The sequence below is a fragment of the Rosa chinensis genome, chromosome 1 (genome assembly GCF_002994745.2).
Source record: "Rosa chinensis cultivar Old Blush chromosome 1, RchiOBHm-V2, whole genome shotgun sequence".
Classification (NCBI taxonomy): Eukaryota; Viridiplantae; Streptophyta; class Magnoliopsida; order Rosales; family Rosaceae; genus Rosa; species Rosa chinensis.
The window spans coordinates 51554743-51571499 of record NC_037088.1 but is presented as its reverse complement, the minus strand read 5'-3'; the positions used below and the strand labels follow the sequence as shown (position 1 = coordinate 51571499).

At 37.5% G+C, this 16757-nt stretch overlaps 1 protein-coding gene and 1 long non-coding RNA gene across 2 annotated transcripts in view; one reads left to right on the top strand and one right to left on the bottom strand.

The window, feature by feature from the left end:
• Nucleotides 1–16757, bottom strand: part of LOC112182006 (cytochrome P450 CYP82D47) — a 48369-nt gene that overhangs the window by 19234 nt on the left and 12378 nt on the right. The window lies entirely within an intron of this gene.
• LOC112182009 lies at nucleotides 1785–4253 on the top strand. Its single transcript, XR_002929240.2, has 3 exons — nucleotides 1785–1953; nucleotides 3294–3334; nucleotides 3903–4253. It is a non-coding gene; the product is annotated as an uncharacterized LOC112182009 (long non-coding RNA).

Sequence of the window (16757 nt, the reverse complement as noted above, 5' to 3'; positions counted from 1 at the left end):
TGGGTTTAGGAGATTGAATTGAATTTTTTTTTTTCCTTCTGGGTTCGAATTTAATATGATTCTAATCCGCAAAATATTCGTATAACGGTATAGGATTACATGCATAAGATGGGGTTTATTGGGTGTGATTGATTCAATCGTTATTGTACTAAAGTATGTTGCTTTTCAATTTTTGGTGGGTTTTTGCGGTTTCAGGTTGAATATGGGTTTGATGGTGAAATGGGCATTGGTTAATATAAAGAGCTGGTTATGAATATGATTTGTCAACAAATAAATGGGCGTATATTAGGCACAATAATTATACTTATGTCCACAACTTCCTTCCCTTACTCTGGGCTGCTTAAATAGCTCCTAATTCCTATTACATGATTCCAGAGACAATATTTGCTTCTATTGTCGTGCATTCAAATGAAATTACTTCTCATTTAAGCATAATGACTTTACTGAAGTCAATTCACATCAATAAAGACCTACAACTATTGTTTGTATTACTACTTAGTTTTGTATCTTCTCTGTTTATGATTGCTGAGATGGAGCTATCCCCGCTCTCACTTTGATAATTGAAGGAAACCTCCTTAAAGGTATACAATGCGAATTATATATCGAAGTCTACAATTCCTAGAATTGGTTTTAACTTTTAACTTAGTTTACATTGTTCGGTCAATTAAGAAAATCGAGAATTTTCTCATTAGGCTCTCTCTATCCTCTACCAAATTGAGAAAGAATGGCATGGAAAAACCTATCCTAGCATTTAAACCTTTTAACATAGCTGAGACCAGATTAAGAGGGTTTGTTCCATCTAATGCAAGAAGTATAGTGTCATTGTCTCTTTGCCTCATTCGCTGTTGATATACCTCAACAAGGATACAGAATTTTGAGATAATTTCTAACTTTGAATCACCTTTGGTATCCCTTTACCTGAATACAATTTAATGCTGATGCTGATGTTTAGGGAAGATGTTAGTTGCTATTAATTTTTTGTTTTTTTTGTTTTTTGTTTTGTTTGTTATTGTTTTGTTGTTTTTTGTTTTTACTGCTTCACATGCATATTTGAGATATATAGCAGCAAACACAACAATTTTCAGCGTTCATATCTTTACAGATATGCATGGTTTAACTCTTTTTACACAATACTGTTCTTATTTAGTTTCTTTACTGTTTGAAATTTATACAGACATTTTGCACTAGCTCTGCTCAGTGGGACTGAAGTGTAAGTTTTTTATTCAACTTCATTCATTTAGTCTTTATACTTTTTTACTGGGTTTGTATGAGTTGTTTAAAATTGTGGTTTTGATTGAGTTCTGTGTACGTTTGAATGGAGCTGCAGAAGTGATGATGTTTTTGTTATGTGGTGAGAGTGAAATATTTGAAACTGTTCTCTGTTTAAGAGAATTGGTTGCTTTTGTATGTGGTTTTAACCTCAAAATGGAAGAGAGAATGAAGAAGGAAAGTAAAAACAAGGGGAAAATGATCTCCTTGGATGGATTTTCAAGCATTCAAATCTGTCAAAGGAGCAAATTCGTGACCGGATGTTGAGGTTGCTCTTCTCTGGTCATGAAACTTCATCAGTATCCATAGCTTTAGTCATATATAATGCAATTGAAGAACAACAGATAACAATTTTTCCGTAGCAAAGCGCGGGCACGTTTTCTAGCTATATACTGAAGCCCGGTTACTGTTACTACTGTTCATAAGGGACTGAAAAGACGGTTTTGTCCCTTTTTTTTTTTTGTAATCACAGCGTAGCCATTTGCGTCAGGCTCGCCTCTCTCCACTTCCTCTCTCTTTTCCTGCTCCTGCTTTCTTCGTCAGCTATCTCTATCTCTCTCTCTATTGTTCAAAGCAATAATCCAGTTGCTTTTTTCTAAAGCGCTTTTTATAGTCATCGCCGAGTCAATCCAATTGAATCCGATAATTTCAAGCTAGGGTTCCGAAGTTTGAACCTTTAATCCGGTAATTCTCTCACCTAATTCTCAGGTCCAATTGCACCTGGATATGAATACTGTCTCGATTCGAGTTCTCCTGGGCTCGGTAATCTGGGTTTAAAGTTGTGGTCTTTGGATGGAAATTGAGGGATTTCTGGGTTTTCCATTGTTTTGGTTTTGGTGAAATTGGGTTTTTGGTTTGGTTTGTTTGATCCTCGATTGTGGAAAATGAGAATAATGAGAATTAGGGGTTTGGTTTTTGCTTCATTGTTCATGGTTTCGGTGATAAGGGTGTTTTTTTGTTTATTAATTCATTTGAGGATTATTGGGTAGTATGTGTTTAAATTTCAATGTGAAGATACAGACCCTAATCGTTTGTTATTACTTTACCAGAAACTATGGCTTTTATTGTCAACTATTTTCTTTGAAGGTGCAAACTTTGAATTCATGTCCTTACTAGGTTTAGTAGGTTATATGAATTTCTATTACTTTCTGTATTTGGTTAGGTTTGCCGTAATGAGTTTTTAATTATGGTGCTTCATCTTTCTTTTTAAAACGAAAATTCTCTCTCTTATGTAGTATTATCGATTGAATTCAAAAAGTGATGTATTTGATTGTATAGATACTTAGGATGACAATACACACTTTTAGCTGACAAAGTCTGATAATGAAGATATAAACTTTGAGCTTTTATGGAAGTGTTGGCTTAGTGTTTGTGATATATGTATAGAGTTTTCTGTGTTTAGTGTATTTTTGAAGTCTTTTGGCATTGCTAACTTTTGTTTTATTTATTTATTTATTATTATTATTATTTTTTTTATACAATATTGCAGCCAAGTTTGACTGGATTTGTTAATATACGATATTTTTTTTTTTTTTTAAATTTTTATGCAGCTCATACCATATTGATTTTAATTTCTGCAATCTGTATTTGGATGGGTCTGAATTCATGGTAACATATGGGCGAGAGAAAATTAAGAGAGATTTTGTTCTCGGTTTTGATTTCTACTATTTGCGATACCATGAGTAAACCTTGCCTAATATTTTGTTGGCTTTTTTGTCTACTATAGGAATTGTTGTTAATTGCAACCTTTGATATTGGTAATTAGAAGTTTATTAGACAGTTAGCAAAAATCGCAAATCACATTGATGTTTGCTTCAACGTGATTCATTGACATATTTTGGCTTCTGATTCATTGTTTTTAAGATCATCATAACATTTTCGATATATTGGCTGTGTTTTTTTCAGATTGATTGTTTCAGTGTTTTTTTCCTATGATTATATATATCAGTGATTTTGGTATATACCTCTTTTTGATTGCAAACTAGATGTTCTTTGAAGTTATTAACTTTGTCATATGCTTTCAGATTGCCAAAGGTTTTTTCAATCAACTCAAACTGTTCCTGAGGTAGTTTTTCAATTTCAATTTAATTATGAATCGTTTTCTTTTGTATTTTTTATCTAAGTTAGATTTTTGATAAAGTTTGCATCTTTTGTTTGAGTTGAATTCAAGTTTAAACAGGCTTAATGAATGAGCAAGCAAGTACTTTGAATGAGAAAAAAATGAACAGAATCTGGTTATCCAGTTAGTATAGCTCAGTATTTATACCTTTTTTGTCAAAAAAGAAATTGAAATATGTTTTCTACTTAGAGTTATTAGTATTGCTGCTATAACTATTGATGGTTATTATCACTTCAAGTTTCTCATTACAAACCCTTCTTTTTGTATTAAATACCAGTTTATCAGTATTTCCTCAAGTATTTGGTAGACTTTAAATCCAAAATAGAGCAATAGGAAACACTGAAACAGTAATGTTATTTCTCATTCCTTTTCAGTTATGTGCCGATAGTTAACAGTTTAAACCCTAAATTAAAGGTTGTGATCTGTTTTATACTGAGTAAGTAAACAACCTACATTAACCATCATATATTGCTTACTTTAAAACTTTCTCAAACTTTCAATGACACTATTTCAGGGAGTTTTTGGGTCAGCTTTCCAGGTTGGTGTATCGACATGGTGTTTATGCTCAACCTTTGGGGATTATATTACAATTATCACCAGTGTTATCCAGCAGTCAAGTTTAGTTGAATTTTCTACTGTATATGGGTTCAAGCCTTTGGGAATTGTAGTTACAGTTGCCATTGGTTTTGCATTGAAACCTACTATTGCTCTTTTTCTCAGAAAATCCAGAAAGAAGGCACAGGCTATCTAGCTTCATTTACGATTTAACTACCAAAAGATTATTGTTGTTTATGTACTCTACTAAACTGAAAACATATATCGATAATAAAAATACCCGCAGCAAAGCGCGGGCTATCTATCTAGTAATTTCCTAAATGATGCTAGCAAATATGGAGGGAATCATAGATTTCCCGAGCTATATGGTGCTAATTTGTGTGATTTGATTGATTTTCAAAGACATTAATTGCTGAAATCTTGACGGTGAACATCTTGCACAAAAAAAATCAAGGATTGATTCCATGAATATTTAGTAAATGTGTTTTGGATTTCATCACTTACCTATTTGAAATCTTTCATGTATTTACTAAATTAAATCAAGATTTCAAGAGAATCTCTACGAAATTAAATCGTGATTTTAAGAGAATATCTACAAAATTAAATCAAGATTTCAAGGAAATCTCTACAGCTTTAAAATTCTAGAAGTGGGCTCCGGTGAAGTGAAGCCCTGTGACAAACTGAAATGGAAAGGAGGTCACAATTGAGTCAAAAAAAAAAAATGGCATCAAGGTAATGGTTAAAATTATCAATGTCAAATGCACAATCAAAAAATCAAGCTAGCTAGCTAATTCATCCAAGTAAGCTGATTACAAATCACGCAAAATGTGCCATAAAAAGCGACTTCAAGTCATACCTCCAGCACGTGACAACCACATGTTTACGGCGCACCTTAAAGTGGGGGCATTTGTAGACACAAGAAATTTAATGAATATAAAATTCATTAAATAAATCGGTTAATCTTTGAAATTTTGACTAAACAAGCTTGGTTGGCACATGGGTCCTACAAAAGGAACACGTAGTTCATACGTCACTAAAATTATGTGAGCTTTGAGGATGACACATGTCAAAACACGAGTGATCCATCGATTGTGGAAGTGTCAATTTATCGCTGATTGATTGTTGCTCGAGTTAAACATTTAAAGCTGATCAATCGTACTAAACTGATTGATCTTGATGAAAATCAAGCATCAAATACAAATATCGATCAGATTAAATTGTTTAATTCTGATTGATATCGGGCATTAAATCAAATCGAAATTGATTGACATATTCCTTAAATAAAAGGTAATTAAATCAATAGAAAATTACTCACAAGTGCTATTTTGAAACTTTAATTAGGCACAAGTCCACCTAATTTTTCTTGTACAAATAAAGCCAGTTTCATCTTTAAAATATTTCATCTAGGACGATTTTACCCTTTCAACTAACAAATGAGCCCCATATTGATCTTCAGATCTGATTCAGACTCACTCTCTCTCTCTCTCTCTCTCTCTCATCACCAAATCGCGAAGCCCCAATCAGTCGACCTCTCTCTCTCTAAGCTCTAAGCAATCGTCGTCATTCATCGAAGAGTAATGCGGCATCGTCTCAGTAAATCGAACTGCAGTTCTTCACTTAGCGCAACGGATCGTCGTCCACGCACCTCTCTTCTCTCCTCGCCACGTCTGCTTCCCGATCCAAGCCAAGGCCTTGACGAGCTCATTCAAATCGCCGTAAGTCATCTCCTCTAGGTGATTCACTGATTAATTATTCATGATTGAAGTTGTTGATTTCATTGCTGACCGGAATTGGTGAATCTTTGATGTTGTTGATTTCATCTCCTCAAGTCTCACCGCCTCTCCGCCGCTCTTTCCCGCTGATCTTGGTCCCTCTCCTCCTCCGATTTCAAGCTCAGGCCCTGGACTTCTCCTGCCGTCGATCGGAGCAGTTTCGAGGTCGCTGCTACTGCCAAGAGCTTCGATGAGACCGCCGAGCCTAAGAGCAACTTGTTCAAGACTCTCGAGCTCGGGTCGTTGTTTGGCCTCTGGTACCTGTTCAACATCTACATCAATATCTATAACAAATAGGTAGCGTTTGGGTGCCTTTGTTTGTAATTCGTTTTGGAAATGTGGATTTTTACTTGTTTGGATGTGGTGAATGAACGTTGATGGCTTTGGAACTGAAACCGTGAGGGTTGCTTGTTAGAATTCCAGTGAAGTTTAGTAGCTTTTAGATATTTTTTGCTCGATAAAAAGTGAAAAGTGAAAGATGAAAAAGGTAGATTTGATTTACTACTGAATAACTGCAAGTGTGATCAAAACGCAGGGTGGTTCTGTGCAATCAGCGTGTATCTCAGTAGCTTTTTATTACTGGTTTAGTAACTTTGTACATGTGTCATAGTAGTTTTCTGTGTCTATGTCAGTAGATTTTTAGATTGCTTGTTTTTAGTCTATATTTTAAATACTAATATTTTGTTGTATCTTCTTGCAGAATTCTTTTCCTTTGTATTTGCAGTAGTAGATTCCGAAAATCATGTGAATTTGAGTGCTGAAGCCTCCATTGACCAAGAGATTATCCGGCCAACCAAGAAATGTTGAAATGAAGTCTGATGCTGAAGGTGACAAAATAATGTCTATGGTTAGCGTAGTGTGGTAGAGCTTGACAGTAGTTTTATACAACTATTGTAATAGATTTTCACAACTATGGTAGTGGTTTTTTACAACTATGGTAGTAGCTTTTTACATAATTATATGATTGTTGAACCCTGCATACTTTTTATAGCATTGAATATGTTTTCATTTCTCAACTGCAGTAGCTTTTTTATTGTGGTTGTATCCTTTACATTTCCATATCTTTGTTAATCTTTGAGAATAGCTTTTTTTCAGTCTCTCAGAGTAGCTTTTGTTTTGCTTAGTTATTGCTTTTGACGTTGTTGGGAGTAACTTTTGATGATGGTGAGAGCAGCTTTCTAATGTTAGGGACAATAGTGTTTGTTAGTGGTGAGAGTAGCTTTTGGTGTTGGTGACAGTAGCTTTTGTTGGTAGAGATAGTAGCTTTTAGTTTCGTAGAGTGTAGCTTTTGTTAGTGACAATAGTTTTTGTTACTGGTATCAGTAGCTTTTATGACCTTATCAGAAATCTCACTAGCATAGCTTTTGTTAGTGGCAGTAGCTTTCGTTGCTGGTGACAGTAGCTTTTTGTGACCTCGTTGGAAATCTCAACAGCGTAGCTTTTGTTGCTGGTGATAGTAGCTTTTGTGACCTCGCCGGAAATCTCATCAGCGTAGCTTTTGTTGCTAGTGACAGTAGCTTTTATTGTTAGTGATAGTAGCTTTTGTGACCTCGCCGGAGGTTGCCGGAAATCTCATCACAGTAGCTTTTGGTGTTAGTGACAGTAGCTTTTGTGATTGCCGGAGGTCGGCCGAAGACTCGCCGGAAGTTGGTCGGAGGTCTGCCGGAAGTTGGCCGGAGACCTGTCGGAGTTGACCGGAGAGGAGAGAGAGAATGATTGTTGACTTTTTACTCTAATGGCATCTATGTAAATATGTTGGTTTTTATATCCAAAATATAACACATTTTTTAATCTAGTGGCCTTATGAGTAGGGCTGTCAATGGGTCGTGTCGGGTTGGGTTCGTGTCGAGTTGAGGTATTTGTCGTGTCGCAAAATATAAACCCAAACCCAACCCATTTATTAAACAGGTTACCCGTTTCTAACCCGCTTAACCCATTTAATAAATAAGTCGTGTCTTGTTAGATAAAATGACTCATTTAAGCGTTAATAATGGGACCCATTTAACTAAAAAAATGCATAAATTGATTAAATTCACTAAAAACTCCACAAGACGAATGATATAAATAATTATATATAATTCATAAATAATTAAATCCAATAATTAAAAAGCGAAATATTTCAAATTGTCTAATCCTATTGTAAAATACTCTGAACGTCCAAAATTTTAAGAAGAAACATAGCATAATTGGGTTATACAGGTTCACTTAGTGTTGGCAGGTTGACCCGTGGCCGACCCATTTATTAAATGGGTCATAGCGGGTTGACCCACGGTCGACCCGCTTTTTAATCGTGCGGGTTCAACCCGCTTTATTTCGTGCGGGTTTCGAGTCGTGTTATCGGGTCGTGTCGGAATTGACAGCCCTACTTATGAGGGAAAAAAAGAGTTAGTGGACTTATGGCTAAAAAAACATTCAAATATGCACTTATATGTAATTAACCCTTAAATCAATCAATTAAAACTGATTGATTTAATTACACAATTATGGAATGTGATAAATGCTATGTCATCAATGCATTCCAAATTGAGGAAGGTGACAACACTATAAATACCCCCTCTCAAATTAAGATGGGAGGACGAGAGACAGACACAAGTAGATGGAAGAAACCTCTCCAAAGCTCAGAAGTCTCCCAAGCTTGTGAAGAACCATCAAGCTACCAAATAGCCGGTCTCTTCACCTCACCGACTTCAGACAAACAAGGGAAATCACCTGCAAGCTCAGAAGTCGTCAAACTCGCGGAAAATCAACAAGCACCAAGCAAACGTGCCGATTCATCCGCCTCAAAGCCATACTCGCCACGTGACACCTCTCGTGGTTCAAATCCGATCAAGAGCAAGCCTCTACATCCCTTGATCAACCGCCTTCTACAAATCGTCAACAAAGTAAATCTTCTACAAGTTCTTCATCAAGCTCGTGGAGAATCAAAAAGCACCAAACACACGTGTCGGTTCATCCCCTACCAAAGCCGAAGAACACTCACTACGTGACACCACTCGTGGCCTAAATCCGATCAAGATCAAGCCTCTACAACCCTTGGTCAATCGTCTTCCTCAAATCGTCAACATAACAAGAAGTTCACACTACAACATTCGATTCAAGATCAAGTGCTCGCCACCCTTGGATCAGATCAACGTCGAAGATCGAATCAGAGGAGATTCTTGTGAAAGAGCATCTACAGAGATTGTAATCCTCAAATTCATTAACAAATTATATTATTTTTTACACGTGTCCTTCTTTCATTCGTTATAGGATTTTCGTGTTTACAATCTTATCTCAAGTGTCTGATAACTTTGATGTCCGTCAAGCATTCAGTTCTCTTTAGCATTGCATTATAGCGGAGTAATTTCGAAAATTAGGACCCTAATATGTAGAGTAGAAATTTAAGGTAGAGACAAATCTTAATTAATCATCTTATATCTTAATCAGTCATATGCATGCCACAAGCAAGAGTGTACCTACTTTATGGTAGGAGATAGAGCATCATGCAAGTTCGTTTGCCATGTACCGGACATCAAAATAAGACTGTAATTAAAACATGGAAAGTGCTACAATATCCTACTTGATGTTCTTTTACTTGTAAATAGTTAAATTTGGTCAGTAGATTCAACAATATTATTAGTTACCAGTTGAAATTCAGCAGAAAGTAATTGACGACTATTTGATAAAAAAAAAATATTTAAAAAAAACATTAGACCACTACAGAACTTCCCCAAACCTCTCCGAACCTCAATCTTCATTTTTGATCTTTATGTTCAAACACTTGAGAATAAGAATGTATTTGAAAGAAGAAAAATGCTTGAGATCCCAAATTTTATACAAACTTTGAATCCCAAATGATGTATGTGACAGTATCATATCAGCATTTGACCTTGAAAAGATATTAATGAAGTGGAATTTTTTGTCTATTTTTATTTTATAATTGATATTACAATTACTCATCTATATTAAAAATTAAATTCTAATCCCTTCACCATTTTATGAGAATTGCCTCCACGTACCCCTAGCCTACCAATGACATCACTGCCATGAAAGAATTTAATCTCAACCCTTCCTCGAGTGATCCGCTAACTTTGGTGCGCAACAATCTGACGGTGCTAATACATATGGGTGGTGGTAAAGGAAGCCTCATTTTTTTTTATCATGTATTCATGCTTCGTGAGGAGCAGAGGATGATGAAATTAGTGATGAGGAACAAGAGAAGCTGAGGCACCAAGAGAACAAAAGGCCCGAGACAACAAAATCCTAGCCATGGTTAGATTGTATGATGATGAATCAAAGAGAGAATGTATTTGAATGTTCAGTCTTAAAAGAGTGTGAAAGAGGGAAAGGGATGTTATACCAGTAATCGAGAGAGAGAGAGAGATGAAGGGTCTTTAACAGAAACATGATTATACAAAAATGAATCATGTTCATATATCCTTGCTGCGGAATACCGTTTGGTTATTTATACAAAATAGTTAACAAAAAATAAAAATCCACCTCAGTAAATTTTAAAACAAAAGCCGATGACATGGCATATGCCATGTCATTTGGTATTGAAATTTTGTAATACTTTTTGGGGTATGTAGCACCAATCTTGAAAGAATATAAGATAATTTTATTTTTTTCACAAGGAGGTATTTATACACTAAGATTACATATACTGATTAGATAAGTACTAATTACAATTAAAGTGATAATTATATTGCTAATTGAATACAATAATTACATTCCTAATTGAATACGAATGTTCTAAAGTCTAAACAGGATAAGTTGACTCATGCTAACACAAATGAAGTAGCATATATGCACCACCAATCTATATATATATATATATATATATATATATATATATGTATATATATGAAGCACAACTAGAATCAAACTAGTGTTCAAGTTGATTTATATGGAAAAATTTTGTGGACATAGTTATTATCTGATCGAGAGAGAGGTGGACTAGTGTTCAAAAGAGAGAGGTGGGTTTTAGAAATAGCATTGTTCATCATCGTGGCCTTGTCTAGACCTTCTCGTTCTTAATCCGATCGAGTACTCTTCCAGCTACCATCTTCTGTATAACTGCTTCATCATCTTATCTTCAATCGCTTTGATTCCTCGAGCCCCATGTGGAGTTGAGGATTGTCATCACTTAGATCTAGTTATTGTACAAAATGCATCTAGATGCATGCCACCGTCCCCGATTCCTGGTGCCGCAAAGAAGTTATGCTTTCGATTTAAGTACTTGAATAATACTGTGCCTTTGTGTGAAGGGTCATGATGAGGAACTTGATGAACCAAATAACAAACATGGGTGGCCAAGAATCACTGAAGCAACTTTGGAATTCATCACTTCAAGCCATGAATCATTCTCGATCAAGATTCTATACTGGAGTTGGATACTAAATTGGAAGTGATGGCTTAAGCTTCATAGAGAATCTGCTCATGTTATTAGACAACTCATCTGCACCAACATGGTTTGTTTTGCTCTACAATCATTGGTGCCACCTTTGCCTGGCCAAGTATGAATCACATGTTAAATTGGGTGAAACAGTACCACAGATGGTAGGAACTAGGAACTGGTCATATCAAGTTGGGTAAACTCATAATAAGTCCATATGGTGACTTCACATGGTGTCATGAGTCGCACTTAAGAGTAGTGCTATCGTAACACTTTGTGAAGGAAATGCCTAGAGGGGCGAGCTTTGAAGCTAAATGGAGGGTGAGTGGCATTGTCATAATTAAATGAAAGTTCTGGTTTGAGGTACTTCAGCTTGGAATTTTGGAAAACTCAAAACAAGAGAAATGTCCGAGAGGTCAAGACGAGTTCAACGCACTTGATGGCATGTCATTTACATTTTCTATGAATTATTTATGGCATATTAGTTTCCTCGGCTATTTTGACGTTTCCTCCCACCTTGGTCATTTAAGCAAAATATGCTCTATGGGGGGAGACCTGGTGTCAAGCTCTCCACCACCCCCGGTGTTGGCCTTCATGGGGCACTAAGTGAGCTTCTCCTAGGCACCCATGGGGGCCTGGGGGGCTAAGCAAGTGTTGTCAGAAAGGGGCGGCATATGTTTCCACGAGTCAGGATGTCTCGTGGATGGTATTGGCCGAAAGGCCGATATTGCGGGTCGGCGTTGAGGACGAGGTTCCTAAGAGGGCAGTCCTTATGCCATTGACGTTAGACAAGCATGTGGGCTTACGAAAGATATGTCGGGACCCCGTGGTGCTCATTGGCCATGGAGCAAGCGACTTGGGCATGTGTTAGGGTTCGACCTTGCCCAAAGAAAAGTGATGCCAGCAAGCACGGGAGGGGTGACCCTGTGCTAGACTAAAGGAAGCTTAAGAGGGGCATCAAAGATGAGTTGCTCACTTGAGCGGTGTGCCAACAAGCAAGATGGCATGTCGCTTGAGGATTGGCCTACGGGCTAGAATATGCCTTGGATCCATGACAATCATCAAGAAGAGAACGTGGTAGCCTCGTTAAATGGGAAAGGCCACAAGCCAAGATGGCTTTTCAGGTTGGCACTCAAGGCTAGAGTATGCAGGCTAGTGTTGCCCATAAGCCGAGTAGGTTGTACGAGGGACACTCACAAGGGGCAGGATGAGGGCATGTGTTGCCTATGAACCCAGTGAGTTGTGCAAGTGATACTCACGAGGCGAAGTATGCAGGCATGTGTTGCCTATGAGCCAAGTGTGTTGTATAAGCGATGCCCATGAGGGGGAGTATGCGAGCATGTGTTTCCCTTGAGTTGAGTGGGTGGTGTGCATGCTACTAAGGAATGACCCAAGGAGGGAATGTGAATGCCAACTTGGTCTTGGTACACGGTCATGCTACTTGCTATCGACATGCGGAATGCACGCGGGTCAGCAATGGGTTGGCACAAGCCAGGATGACACAAAAGCCTATCGGTTGGGCGAGTGTCTTGGAAGACAATTATGACACAAGAAAGCGATCGGTTAGTCACAAGATGTGAGACTCATGTGTAAGTAGCTTTCGTTAGTAAACCCCAATAAGTATGGGGATGAAGTCGAAAGGGGTCAAGTGGACAAGAGAAGCACACAAAGGAAAAGAAAAATGGAGTACCAAGGAAGAAAGGAAAAGGAAGATAGGTTGGCCTCGGTTTAGAGGAATCTTGGCGCCTAACGGGCTAATTCCGTTGCGTATAAAGTTGGCCAGTGACACATGGCAAAACAAGAATTGCAGCTTAGATTGTCTTCCTTATAGAAGCTCTTTGTGTAATTTCACTCCTACAGACCCATCAAGCACTTCTCTGAGAGGGTCCTCAGTGGTCTTATCATGGGTTTTTGTATGGTGCCCTATGATCATGATCATCGATGTTCTTACGATGTCTCAGTTCCTATGACCTTGTAGTTACGATGTCTGCCCCTATCGTCCTGATGATCACAAACGTCAAAAGCAACATGATGGCATGGGCATACTTTTATACATGTCAATTTTATACCTTTAGTGAGCAAGAATCTATTTGATTTTATGCTTCAATTTGCATCATATTGTGTATTTGCTTTGCAATTTAGAGAGAGAGACTTTTCTTTTGGAAAAAAAATTTTATTTTTGTTATTGCATTGGATTCTTCTGTTTTTGTGAAGTCTATCATGAACACATCTCACTCCACGTATGGCTCACTTTAGGAAGATTTTTTTTTTTAGGAATAGATAATTTCATTACTTATCCATGGCCAGAAGGTATGTACATCATATGATGTACGTCTTACAACAAATAAAACCTAAATGGCACAAGCTGCCAAGCAAATGACAAGTAACCCTCATTGTAAACAAAATGAGCACAATTATTAAACCTAGTCATATGAATACAAATCCACACTACCTAAATCCTTGCCAAAGCAACTCTAATCGCCTAGAGACCTCAATTGGTGTACAACTAGATAAGCTAGTCTTAAATAGCAAAAGTCCAGAATCCAAATGCTAGGTAACGAGAACAGATGGCTTAAAGCTTCCCTTTGCCCTTATCTTTAGGGCTAACCTCTTGAACAACAGTAACAGGAGGGTAAGTGAGACGCAATGGAGCCACACCCACCTTCTTCTGTGAGTGAGGATTCTTGTTCTTGCTCCCAAGTGGTCTTCCCACCATCCAAGTGCGGTGAAAGTGAGCTTTGAATGTCGTAGGATCAACTGGCTTGTAGGTTAGAGGTTTTCCAATCAGGGAGGACTGGGAGGACCTGTGAACATGACTACCACCAATCTTCCCTAGGTCAGGAGATCTGCCTTCTTCAGCCAGTGCAAGGGAAGCAGTGAAGCTTGCAGTAACAGCATCAATGGAGGCCATTGGGTGGAGAGAAGTCGAGAAGAGAGCAATAGAAGGAAGCTAGGAGGTGGAGCTAGGGCGCCGTTGAGAAACTAGGTTGAGAGAAAAATTCTGCTAAGATTTTTTTTTTTTTTTTAAGATCCATCTTGAGTGATGAGTGAAATAAGGCTCACTTTAGTAAGATACTACAATACTAACATAATTTACTTGTGTACCACTAAATTTGATCAACTGAAAGTATAATTAGTTTAGTCCCTTGGACATCCGATAAAATTAGAAAGTATAATTACTTAATAATACTAATTGGATTGCAGATGTAAACCGAGCACATCTTCTAAATCAATATATAACATCCCTGACTCTCTGACTCAAACTTTGCTTTTATTCCGTAGATTCAAACAAGGCAGCAAACAAAACAATCTACCAACAGTTCTACGGCATATTATAAAAAATAAAAAAAATCAAATTCTTTTACGATAATGTAGAGTTAAAATTTTACAATCAAGAATTGCAAGATTACAAATTATTTACGGTATACTCTATAAATCTAGAATCTAGAATTTTAACATTTCAAAGTACTATATATAGAACATTAAGGTAGGAATAGATTAGAAGTCATGGGACCGATAATTTTCAAGGCTAGAAGAATCACGATTTGATTAACAAGATAGAGGATTTGTCGTCTTATTTTTCACCGTTGTTAGTTTTTCCACTGCCTCGGTCAGTACCTTTGCCTCTATTTCAAGGCCTTCCAGCTTGGTACGACTCCTGTTTACATGACATGTCTCCGTTTCATTGGCCAAGAAACAGAAGCTCGGAACTTCACCTACAGCCTCGTGTTGGAGAAAATGGCCGAAAGATCAGATGGAAGGAAACCCAAGAAGCATGCATATATAGGGGATAGCCACAACAGAAGAAGGTTAGACAGCCATGATCGGTGGCCAGTGGCCTCATAATACAGACAACATGGCTCTTTTCTTCTCTGTGTTGAGGGGTCACTACATTGACTCACGGTCAAGGTTGGCTGATGATGCTATCAGAAGGGTGATGATGTGTCATAATTTGTTGAATGCCTACCTAGATTTACAGGCTCTAATAGGTTTGTTAAAATGTTTGTTGGAGTATTCTAGTGGTGACTATTAATGCTGTTATTGGCTTGTAAGAATTTCGATGATGTTGCATTGATTGAAAAAACCCCCTGATATTTTTTTTGAAATTCTCTCTAGCTCTGCTTCTTCTTCTTCTTCGTTTAACTTCAGCTTTCACAATGCTCAAGCATCTATGGCAGCCATGTTATCACTTTTTTGGGGATACGAAAGAGCTGAAGCTGGGAATTATAGGACGGATATTGAAAGACAGCAGAACCCAAAAGGTGGTGCCTGCATCATACCTCTCTGTAGTTAGTTTGTCGATTATCTCTTTCATTCATGTGTACTAAAACATTATCTTAGTGTAATTAATTAGTGAATGTAGATGCTAAAAGATTCTTTCTCTATTTATGAAGTTTCCATTCAGAAGGCTAGCTTCACTTTCCAAATGTAGTATATTAAAGCTTCCTATTTCCTCTTAGCTGAAATACAACCTTTTGTCCCGGTTTACACTGTTATAACATCAGCTTAACAACTCAATGGTTTTCTATAGTTTATGACAGGCCAGTTTGACCTAGTTATGGGTTTCACTACTACAAAAAGTTAATCACACAACACTAATCACACAACGGAAAAGAAATCATCTGTTGTGTGTTTAAGTAAGCTTTATTGCACAACGGTGCTTGTTATATTCTGTTGTGTGAATGCCAACAAAGTGAAAACTTTTTTATCAGAATTACATTGCACAACGGAAATGAAGTAATGTTTGTCATCTGAGTCTTAAAAAATTTAGCGGCTCATTTCCCTCCACTTTGGAGTCTTGGTTGGCTCTTGAAACACTGAAATTTGGGCTACTAGGACAACGGGTTTTACTATTTCCATTGTGTGATTGAAAAACTAAGCATCAAAATTTGAGGAAGCTTGCTTGAATGTCTCCCGGTGGGTAAAGCTAGTGCAAGCTATAGCAATTGGACAACAGATGTTATACTTTTCTATTGTGTGAAGTGAGAACATAGGCAGCAACATTGTGAAGTGAGAACATAGGCAGCAACATTTTGAGCCAAAATGTTGTAGGCGACATGTTTCCCTCCATGTTTTCACATTTTGATTTTATGTAGTGTACTCTTACAACAGTTTGTTAAATTTCTATTGTGTGAGCGACTAGTTTAATTGTCCCTCCACCCAGCCCTAGCCACACCGTGTCCGAAAGCAAAATTAAACCAAATGAAACCTATCCTCTGTCGAGCTCTCTCAATTGTGAACACCCCCCTTCCCCCCGAAACCCCTCTATCTCATGAAACCTCTCTCAGTCTCTCAATCTCCTTGCTTCTATTCTTTATCCCTTGAAATCCAAATCCTCTTCAGTGATGGAGGAGATAAAGTGTCCTAGATCCATTTTCTCTCTCCTCGTCTTTAAACTAGGGTCAATTGAAGAGATGCAGAAGACGAAGGCCGATGAATATTAGAAGTTCAAAACGACGAAGAAATTTTAGTTTTCTTCGACCCATTCTCTCAATCGATCTCTAGGGTTCTCTCATTCATCTCTCAGCCTCAACAAACCAAAGAAGTGAAAGAAGTACAGATCGACTTCCTCGCCTCCTCCCTGAACCCAGCGGGCTAGCGGCACTCCTCCTCTCTTTCTTTCCTCGTCCTCTCGTCATCTCACATAGTCATAGCCTGAGCCTAGGCA